Below are 11,784 nucleotides of genomic sequence, written 5' to 3'. Positions count from 1 at the left end.
ACAAAAATTAGCATCAAACTTGTGTTTAGCTATCGGTTTAAATGTGTGGGTTTGGCGACAGTGGTTTTCATATTAATAATTATGACACTATAGCACTTCTATTTGTTTTAATTGCTCCGAGGTTTTTACTGTTCTGTGCCCGAGACCAGTGTTGCCAGCAAGACTAACATAAAATTTGCTAAATGGCTGTTAAAATTTTGCCAAAATTTTGCTAAAGGATTTATAATTAAGCTAAATATTTTGCTAAAAATTTTTAATGTCAAATAAAACGACATTTTACTTAAAATTTTATATATCCAACACATTTATTTACACATAATATGTAAATAATGACATCATAAATAATAACATCTCTTATTCGAGTGTGTTATTATCAAATAAAATATTAATATCTTGGTCTTCATCCGCAGCCGATAATGTTGACGTAGACGTGGAAGCCTCATTGCCAAGACTATATATTTCCTTGGTGCCTATAGAGCGCAGTACATTATCCGGAACTGTGTAAGAGTAGCAGCATTTTCCTGCCCTCTTTAGGTCGAATCTTATGTATAAAATGGCATTTAAAGTTTTTACCGACAAACGGTTGCGAAGCTTAGTTTTGACGACATTCATTTGGCTAAAAACACGTTCTATTTCCGCGTTGGAATGTGGTAGTGATAATAATGATATTGCCAGCTGTGATAAATCTGCAAAAGGGTTATTACCAGCTGCGTCTTTATAATCCATTACTTCATTCCAGAATTCCAAGGTGGAAGTTGTGCATGTCCATGAAATGTCGACTAAATTTACGTATGCAAGGTAGCAAAACTGTAGTTGGTTTCATATGGTTTAACTTTTATTATATTATAATATTTTATATGCTAAAAAATAAGCTATATGCTAGACAACAAATAAAAATGCTAAACAATGTAAAAATATGCTAAATTTAGCATAAATTATGCCAAATTGGCAACACTGCCCGAGACGTTACTCTAGAAATCGAAATCTGACATCAGTAATCGAATGCAGTGAATAAAAATCATCATAATAATAAATGCGTTGTGTTTTTTTATTATACTTGCCCTTTTTTTGCTCCTTAAATCTACGAAAGAAAGTATACTACTTTAAAAGGGATTCGCTTGATGAATTTTAAAATTGACATGTGTATCAAGTTCGAGCGACACATGTTTCTAGTCAGTATCGATTAATTCACTATAATCGATGTTTCACTTTCTAAGCAGGTTACCTCTCTTCGAAGATAAATTTGATAGACGTCAAAATTCAAATCAATGTTGCGTACCTACAAGTTGCGACTTGCGTATTTTGGCTGTTTGGGCGTTTGGCATGGTTTTAACAGTTGACTGTTGAAGATTATGAAAACAAAGAAAATAATAAGGTTGATGGTTCATAATAATTTCATATCGCCGATCTTCTCATTACAGAAAGTGCATATATTGCTATTAATTATGTTCAGTCTTGCAAGGTGTGAAGTGATTTATTGGTTTATTGTGGCCAAATCTTAATCTGTTGATTGTGATGATAAACTCACGACTAGTTACATCCAGCTCATCATACCAAGGTCTTCTCTGTAAATGCTAAACAGCTCATCATACCAAGGTCTTCTCTGTAATGCTAAAAAATAGGTCACAATGGTTATTTTATTGGTATACTAGATTTCCGCCCGCGGCTTCGCCTGCGTTTTCAAAGGAAAACCCGCATAGTTCCCGTTCCCGTGGGATTTCCGGGATAAAACCTATCCTATGTGTTAATCCAAGTTACCCTCTATATGTGTGCTAAATTTCATTGTAATCGGTTCAGTAGTTTTTACGTGAAAGAGTAACAAACATCCATACATCCATACAAACTTTCGCCTATATAATAGTACTAGATTTCCGCCCGCGGCTTCGCCCGCGTTTGCAAAGGAAAACCCGCACAGTTCCCGCTCCCGTGGGATTTCCGGGATAAAAACTATCCTATGTGTTAATCCAAGTTACCCTCTATATGTGTGCTAAATTTCATTGTAATCGGTTCAGTAGTTTTTACGTGAAAGAGTAACAAACATCCATACATCCATACATCCATACATCTATACATCCATACATCCTTACAAACTTTCGCCTTTATAATATGTATTAGACTAGATTTCCGCCCGCGGCTTCGCCCGCGTTTGCAAAGGAAAACCCGCACAGTTCCCGCTCCCGTGGGATTTCCGGGATAAAAACTATCCTATGTGTTAATCCAAGTTACCCTCTATATGTGTGCTAAATTTCATTGTAATCGGTTCAGTAGTTTTTACGTGAAAGAGTAACAAACATCCATACATCCATACATCCATACATCTATACATCCATACATCCTTACAAACTTTCGCCTTTATAATATGTATTAGATATAATATATTAACAATCCCAGATGAAAAGTTAATCAAATAAGAACCAAAAAGTAAATTAGATTTAGATACATTTATTTCAAAGGATTTACAATTCACTTCTAACGTTTTAGAATAATATTATAAACTTGTACACCTTGACAAAAAGTAAAAAATTGCGGGTGAGTTTATTTGAAAGAGTAGTAGTAGTAGTAAGAGTAGTAGTAGTAGAGTAGAGTATTCCGATGTAAATGTCTCGTTAAATAGTACGTGGTTAGAATTCTGGAAGTAGGATCAGAAATTTAAAGGAAAATGGTATGGAAATATTCAAGAAGATTTACAGAGAAGACCTTGGTATGTATACATATATATACATAAAATACAGTAGCGTAGTAAATTCATTACAAAAAAAAAGCACCACAATAAGGGTGCTATTACAGATTTTTAACAAAAAACGCTATTTTACGGTACAATTTTAACTCAAAGCATGAGAACAAAGTAATATCTTAAATCTTTATATATAAAAATGAATCGCAAAATGTGTTGGTAAGCGCATAACTCGAGAACGGCTGAACCGATTTCGATAATTCTTTTTTTATTATATTCCTTGAAGTACGAGGATGGTTTTTATGTAGAGAAAACGTAAATCGTAGACGTCTCAAGTGGCTCCCCATTCGCATGCGACGTAATCTCCATTACCTTCAATTATTATACCGTATCCTTTTCGATCCCATCACTCCTTCCTACCTTAAGAATAACTTTTCATTTCTACACTGTGAAAACTACTCTCTACGATCCGTTGACAGACTTATTTTGTGTACCCCATCTCGACACACACACTTCTTTGGTGATTCCTTTACTGCCACTGCTGTTAAGCTATGGAACTCCTTACCACTAAAGATAAGACTTGCTCCCTCTTTACCCTCATTTAAAAACCTTGTTCGGAAACATTTCTTTTTATCAGCCTTTAATTCGGAATAGTATATTTATTAGGTATATGTATTTACATTTATTAGTATTATAGAATATATTTTTTATACTTTATGTAGTTTTATGTATGTATTATCATTAATTATTTATTTATTTTTCTATTATAATACATATATTGTATATATATTATGTAAGGTTATTTATAGTATAGTTATTATACATGTATTTATATGTGCATAATATAATGTACTTTTTGTGTAAGTATCATAGTTACTTTTTTTTTATTTTCATGTTTATAGTTAAATTCTAATTTTATTTCCAAAATTCTATTTACTAAATATTTCGCTTTTTTACCGTTTGGTTGCCTGGCAGAGATCACTGCTTAGTGATAAGGCCGCCGATTGTACTACATCTTTCTTGTACCATATTTTCTTTTTATTGTTTCCTATTTTTAAGTGATTGTATTACAATAAAGTGTAATAAATAAATAAATAAATATGTACCACGGGCGAAGCCGGGGCGGACCGCTAGTTACAAATAATTGGAATATTTCGATTTGCAACAAATAATGTTAACGATATTTTTTATCAGTTAAATAGCTCTTTTCCTATCTGACGTTCATATAGCTGTTGACTGCCTAGTGTTATGCACAAACACAATTGAGTATTTGAATAAAAAAAACCGGCCAAGTGCGAGTCGGGCTCGCGCACAAAGGGTTCCGTAGCAGCAAATATAATAAATTACAGTTAAATCAACCTATCTCAAAAACTATAAGAGATACTTTGATCAAACCAAAAATCGTTGAAAGAGTTAATTAGCATGCATCACCTCTATTTTTTTTAGAATTTTATACCCCGTAGTTATAAAAATAGAGGGGGGGGGACATACTTTTTACGACTTTGAGAGCTGATATCTCAAAAACCGTTCACTTTAAGAAAAATGTTTTTTAGAAAACTTTATATCATTTTAAAAGACCTTTCCATTGATACCCCACACGGGTATGTACATCGAAAAAAAAAATTTCATCCCTCAGTTACATGTATGGGGGGCCCCACCCCCAATTCTTTTTTTTACTATTTAGTGTCATATTTTTGTAGCGGTTCATACAACACATATTCCCATCAAATTTCATCACTGTAGTACTTATAGTTTCCGAGTAAATCGGCTGTGACAGACGGACAGACGGACAGACGGACAGACGGACATGACGAAACTATAAGGGTTCCGTTTTTGCCATTTTGGCTACGGAACCCTAAAAAATTATTGATTTTTTTTATGTATTTTGAAACTTTATTATTAATAATATTGATATTTAATACAAATAACTTCAAAAACATTTTTTTCCGTTAATTATAAGCAATTAAAAATTGATGAAATTTAAATTAGAATCACGTGACTACAAACGCGCCATGACTGGTCACCATATAGTTGTGACGTCATAATGTTATAACGTTTACGGCTATTACAATAATATTGATTTATTGCTAAGATACGATTTGTTTGTTGGTTCCGAATTAGTTAGTTAGTTACGAAAATAATATTCTTGATGTTGATATATTTATGATCACCGATTTTTGTCAGGAGTTGCCTTTGTAGTATTCGTACATAATGGTACAAAACGATAACTTTTGAGGTTCGCCATTTTTAATATAAATTTAAATAATATAATTAAAATTAATATAATTAATATGTAATTTAATAATGACAACAAAATTAAATAGATCAAAACCCTGTATTTATTATTAACACGCTTTTATTAGCTTCATCTGTATGTTTGTATGTAACCGACTCCTTTCGAAGTTTCGACCCGATTTTGACCCACTTAAAACCGACGGGTTTTGTTCTATCAAGGTCCGATGACAATACAATAATATCATAAATTTATCCTTTTATACTGATAAGGATCGCCAGGATCAGCTTAAAACATATGTTTGTAAGTAACCAATTCTCCTTTCGATTCGATTTAGACCCACTATAAACCGACGGATTTAATTTAAATTTTGTATACTTATAAAAACCCGGTAACAATACAATAATTTCATGAATTTATCTTATTATCCTGTTTAGTTTTTCAAACTACAATACATATTTATTTTTCTATCAACTGCAATGAGTGAAAACTAACATTATGACGTCACACGCATTCGGGTGACGCTTCGGGAGTTGTCGGCGTGTCTTCGGTACTGGATTCAAAGACTAATTTTTATTTTGAAATAACTTTTGAATTATTGCAAAAAAAATAAAAATAAAAACAGTTTTGTTATAAAACTAATATATGATCTTTCCATTTATCACAAAAAAATTTTTCATTCAAATACTCAATTATTATAAATAAGTCAGCCCGAGGCTTTCGGTATATAAGTTCTGATGTAAATCATAATTATATTTTAAAACCGAATTGATTAAAAGTAACGTACTTGGCTGTAGTAATTGCAGTTTTGGGACACAGATAAGCTCCTTATCATTTTAGTCTCTTGAGTTCAGTATATTTGTTTCCAGTACAGAGTTTATGACCTATCAGTTTTAAATAAATAATTCATGCATTGTACTGAAAGTACTAGCCATGTTTAGATTATGATTGGTGGCGTTGGCTCTAAACATTAATAGATACCGCACGGTTTGGTTGGATGTTAAAAATCTGTATTATAATTAAAACCGTTTACCTGTTTTGATATTTTATTGCCTTATTCAAGGGGTGACCTTTTAAATTTATTTCTGACCCCAAAAGTAAGGACCAAGGTCTCTTCTTGTCCGGTTGGGTTAATACTGTGTGAGTTGAGACAGGTGGCAATTCTATGTTAAGATGGTTCAATTGTGCTTCTGCAGAGTTCTAATTGAATAAATAAAGGTTTGAGTTTGAGGTATTTTTGCCTCGTCGGGATCAGCTGTTGCTTCATTTTGTAAGTAACATCTAAATGCGTAATTGAAAGTCGTTACTGGCGCTTTCGCAGATTTACGATAAAGATAGTGGAAATTGTAGTAACTTTAACTTTTCAAGCCCAAAAGGTTAACTAAGGTACACTTGAACCAATCTCATAAGTTCTAATACTTTTAATCATTATGATTAAAAAAATACTGTAAAACAACAGATGATGAAATTTTCAAAAAGAAAAAAAAATACAAATTTGCCGCGCAATCGACATTAATTGACAGTTCTAAAAGTTTGTACCTATAGGTAATATTAATAGAAATAATTATCGAGATTTAAATGGCTCTACACGAGATTTATTTTGTTTTTTTTTATTACTATACTTCATAAAGACACAATTAACTCGTACCTACTCGTAATACGATACCTTGGAGTTGGAGTGAAAATATTGTTTGTAATAATTTGGCTAGGTAACTAATTATTGAAATGAAAATAATAATTAGAAAAATGCATTGTGAAACCGTTTTAAGCAAAAAACGTTTCGATAAACGTAAGTAATTTTATAAGTACCCTCGATAACAATACTTTTTGCAATATCACGCGACACTCCATCGTATCGCATTCAAAATTGGGAATCGGAGTGCGAGGATCTGTGGGTCATGACTGAGGTATTGTTAAATGGTAAGACAATTAAGTTAGCTATTTATATATAATATAACGACTTATGCCCTTATGCACTATGTTCATAATCGCACAACACGACTTATATTATTGCCAGTTTTGGTTTTATAGAAATGATGTGACTTATTATGCTTGAAATTTGTGTACTTTATGACTCAATTGAGGCTTTTTAGTGGAAAAACTATGCACGTAGCTTGAAAAACGAATGAAATCAACGGGTTTTTTTATCGTTATTAGATAATAACGCTAAGGGTTAAATTCATATCTAATAAATAAGTAATAGTTTCTTAGCATCAGTATAAGTTGGTAATTGAGACACTGGGTACTTATCTGGCAAACAAAATACAGGACAACATGTCGTTTGTCGTATTTTGACTTCCAACACTTTACTGTAACAAAGCGGAATTATAGATAGAACTCACATCAAAAATATTAAATTATGATCTTAATTGTATTTACGCGTAAAATATAACTAAGAAATATTACTAACATTAGTGTTATTTCCTTAACGGCACTGTTCAAAATCAACGTTTCCTACAATAAGATTCGGCGCAAACGGGCCACCGACCAGAGCCACTGGTAGCCAGCGATAGCCACTTTTTTATATATTGAAATATTATGTATTATGTGTCTTCCCGTTGGCAACCAACGAGATAACACAGAATCTGATTTAGCGTTAATTTGTCAAAATTAAACTTTAATGATTTTCGACTAAATTTTTTGAATTTCTGAAAGTTCATGATGTTGGGGGCACCTCTAAATGTATCATCTGCAAAGTATAATTTTGCATGTGTATTTATGAGCAATAATGACATCTTTTTACAGGTATGCCGAAACGAAAATGAAAAAAAATATTTTTCACTCCACCCTAGTGTACACACGTAAGAAATGAAACTTCTTTTTGACCTTATTTTTTCAAAAAATAATTTACAATATGCAACTTTACAGAAATATATCAAATCACGCGTGATAGGGATAAGAAAAAAAATGTATGCGTGTACTAGAGTACACACGTAAGAAGTGAAACTTCTTTATGACCTTAAAAATGTCACGAGTATGGCGTAACGCAAAAATGTCACGCGTACGGCGTAACGCAAAAATGTCACGCTTACGGCGTAACGCAAAAATGTTACACTAAATTTTTGTCCAACCCCGATAAAGAAGTTTCACTTCAAAAACTTTCAGAAAACCTGGATGGGTTTTTCTTTTCTCTATTCAATTAAACAGACATTATCTGACGACAGTATGTAAACTGTAAAGGCGCTATTAACCTTAAGATTATTTCCAGTTTTTTTTTTTTAAAGTCTTAATATCTTAACATTTAACGTACCCTAACGTTAAGGGATAGTTCTTAATTTTAAAGCAATCTAATGTACTAAAACCAAATGTAGATTCCAAAGATTTATCTTACGCTAGATGTTTATTTGAACACACGCTAATTATCTGTGACATTGTATTATGAACTGCCTAAATAAGGACCCAATAAATTCTCTGTAAAAATTCAAAACTAAATGCCTCGATTTACCTTTTATTCGATAAAACTAAATCTGCAACATTTCATAAAACTTCATATCGTAAAACTGTATACTGTGAATTGTTCACAACTTTATTTTAAGAAATTACCTCAAATATCACCTTAAATAAAACCTACGAAAAGTTTTTTTTTAAACCTCAAATGCACTAGTTAAGGCATTACTTTTCGTTTTTAATCGAATAGCAATAAGGCTGTCTTTGTGTAGCAATTAATTGCTATTTGTCAAGGGTTATAGCCTAAAAAACTAACGCAGGTAGTTTAAGAAATTAATGCGGGTAGTCAAGAAACTAACGCGGGTAGTTAAGAAACTAATTTGAAAGTAATTCGCATACTGTTTTTGTTCTGATACACGGACAAGTGAATGTTTATTGTTTACGTTCGATTGAAGGATCTGGATGCAGTGTACCAATTAATGTGCTTTCTTTGTTAGTGTTAGCTCACAAAATAACAAACATTAAAGCAATTCGTTACTTAATTTATCTTGATGGCAGTGCTTACGCCACAAAGTATTTTTTAAAATTACGTGAATTACCTACTAATGTAAACCCGTCCCTGAATAAGTGAAATAGGTACTGTTAATTTATCACTGCGTAAATAAGTTGAGTTAAATGTAATGCAATAAGATTAAACTATACACTGGTCTTGTAGGTTACAACTTTTAACAAAATCTGTAATCATTACATTCGGTACAGCCTGTAAATTAGCGCTGTTTTTGTGCAGCATTTTGCCGAGGCTGTGACCATTTTCCTCAATTAATTTTAAAATAAATTTTGTAACTAATGTTTTTGGCAATAAATTTCTTTTTCTTTCGAATAAGTTGCTTGAAGTTACTACATTTTGAAAACCTACTTTCCTTATCTTACTGTACACTCAAAGTGGAATGTTATCTACTGACCGGTTTTGTATGAGATTGAAGGATAGTTGCACGACACGTCGACACGTCGCTCTGGTTCCGGTGATCTCAGGCTCGACGTGTTGATGGTAGTGATGGTAGCGCGACGCCCGGCGTGGTATTGCGGTGCCTGGCGTGGATGTGCAACACCTGGCGTGGTGTCGCGGAACCGGCAAGAAACTCTATAGTTGCTCTTTTTAATCATGTCAGTTTTACAATACAGTCATTTTAATACAATCACTTTAAATACAATCACTTTTAATAACCGTTACGTTACACATTTAAATTAAACACTAGCAAAGAAAAGGTTAACAGTTCCTAGTAGTGGAAGATCCGAACTCTTCGATGTTCGAATGTGAAGTGCCGTCCCGAGGGCGAGCCTTCACGGGCTCGACCCGGTACAAGCATGAAGTAAGCCGCCAACTTCACTGTGCTGCCACCTCCCGGAACTCGTGCTTAGAGTCGTTTTACATCCGCGCTATTGACCGTCTCCGACACGGCCATCCTGCGCTGAACACGTCCTCGTGTTTGTGGGTGCTGTAACACAGAAAACATCTCGCACAGTACATGCTCTTCGGCCAATCCTGACAAATTTTTACAATTAAACTCGGATATTTAATTTTTAGGCTTTTAAACCACAAAACTGAAAAAAACTAAATCCTTAAGATCACTTAGTTGTCCGTACGTCTATCAGTCTATCTATCAAGACCTTTGAAATTCATATCGCATACCATCGTCCCGTTAAGCTTTGAAAAGTTATAACAGTCGATCAAAAGATAGTAGTTTTCGACATTCGCAGGGGACACGAGGAATCAATACCTTCAGGATATTTCTTGTGAACACAGAATCATGAAATTTGTACAAGAAACGTCCTATAGCAAAGAATCTCATAATACAAAATTTAAGTTCATATGAAAACAGGTTTTTTTCTTAATTTGAATACCTTAAAATAATTTCCAACTTCAACCCTTTGAAATTAACCATTTTGATTAAAGTAATGAAACATTGAATCCTGATCATTTCGATTAAATTTATGAACTACTAACTACTAAAAGAAAATAACGCTTAAGCAACCAAATACCACTTTCACTGCTATTGTCATCAGCAGATCATTATTAAAGTATCACAAAAAAACTAGAGCATGAATCTTATCCGAGTCCTGTGGCTTTTCACTAAGCCCATCATCACGCACGCATTCCACCGAATGCCAACTCTGGCTTTTCACTAAGCCCAACATCACACACGCATTCCACCGAATACCAACTCTGGCTTTTCACTAAGCCCAACAACACACACGCATTCCTCCGAATGCAAACTCTGGCTTTTCACTAAGCCCAACAACACACACGCATTCCTCCGAATGCAAACTCTGGCTTTTCACTAAGCCCCACAACAAACCTCATGTTTGTTCCACACGCATTCCTCCGAATGCCGAGTCCCACGGACTCCCATATTCCAATGGTCTCTACAAGACCCAACCTCCGCCAGCGTCACCCGCGCACCGCGTATCCACGGTTTACTATAAGCAGCTATCTGTACTCCTAATAGCAGACGCCGGTTTCAAACGGACTACGGTAATACCGCGTATCCACGGTTCACTATAAGCAGCCATAGCTCCTAATAGCAGACACCGATTTCAACGGACTACGGCTACGAAATGACTACTGGCACTCTCTGACCAAACGAACTAAGATTCATTTCAATTACATGGACCACAAATGATTTACCCTTACTAAAAGGCCTAGGCAATATACCGTACCAGCCTATCGGTAAGTCGTTAGTTAATATTGAGGTACAAGGAATTACTGAAAAAGATATAGAAATATTAGTTATTAATGATAACCTCATTAACTATCCAGTGCTTCTAGGGCATTCATTTTCAGAACGGCCGGGTATTAAAATTACTAAAACCGTAGATAAACTGGAGATTTGTAAGACCCAAAACGCTAAAATACACTTGTTATGTAGGGAGCAAACTTATATTAACCCTGAGGCAATACAAACTGTCGCAGTATTAGCAAAACCTGAACTTTCTTGTACTGTATATGTTAGAGGTGGTATGCGGGGACAAAATGGTTCTGAATTCTATTTGTTTCCGGGAGAATATGAATTAAAAGATGGATTAGGCTGTCTTCTTATCTTAAATCCTAGAACTAAGGGTTTAATTCTAGAACGTGAACAGTTGCTGATACGCAGTATGGTAATGAGTAATGATTGTAAATATGTAAATAACGTTAATTTCACTGACAGGAATGATATATCTGAGCCTGTTATAGGGGATAATCTTAGCGAATTAGAAAAACAAATGGTGAAGGACTTGCTCGCAAGATATAGCAGCTGTTTTTCTTCCTGTCTTAAGGATCTCGGATTTACAACTGTATTAGAAATGGATATACAATTAAAGAATGAAGAACCGGTAGTTTACAGGCCTTATAGACTCTCGTATGCAGAAAGAGAAGATGTCAGGCGCATGGTAGCAGAAATGTTAGATTGTGGTATAGTTAAGGAGTCTTCATCACCTTACGCGAGCC

Source organism: Colias eurytheme, chromosome 32, assembly GCF_061535395.1.
Source record: "Colias eurytheme isolate Ceu_HAF_F1 chromosome 32, ilColEury1 Martin Lab GWU primary, whole genome shotgun sequence".
Lineage (NCBI taxonomy): Eukaryota > Metazoa > Arthropoda > Insecta > Lepidoptera > Pieridae > Colias > Colias eurytheme.
This window is presented reverse-complemented; position numbering follows the sequence as displayed.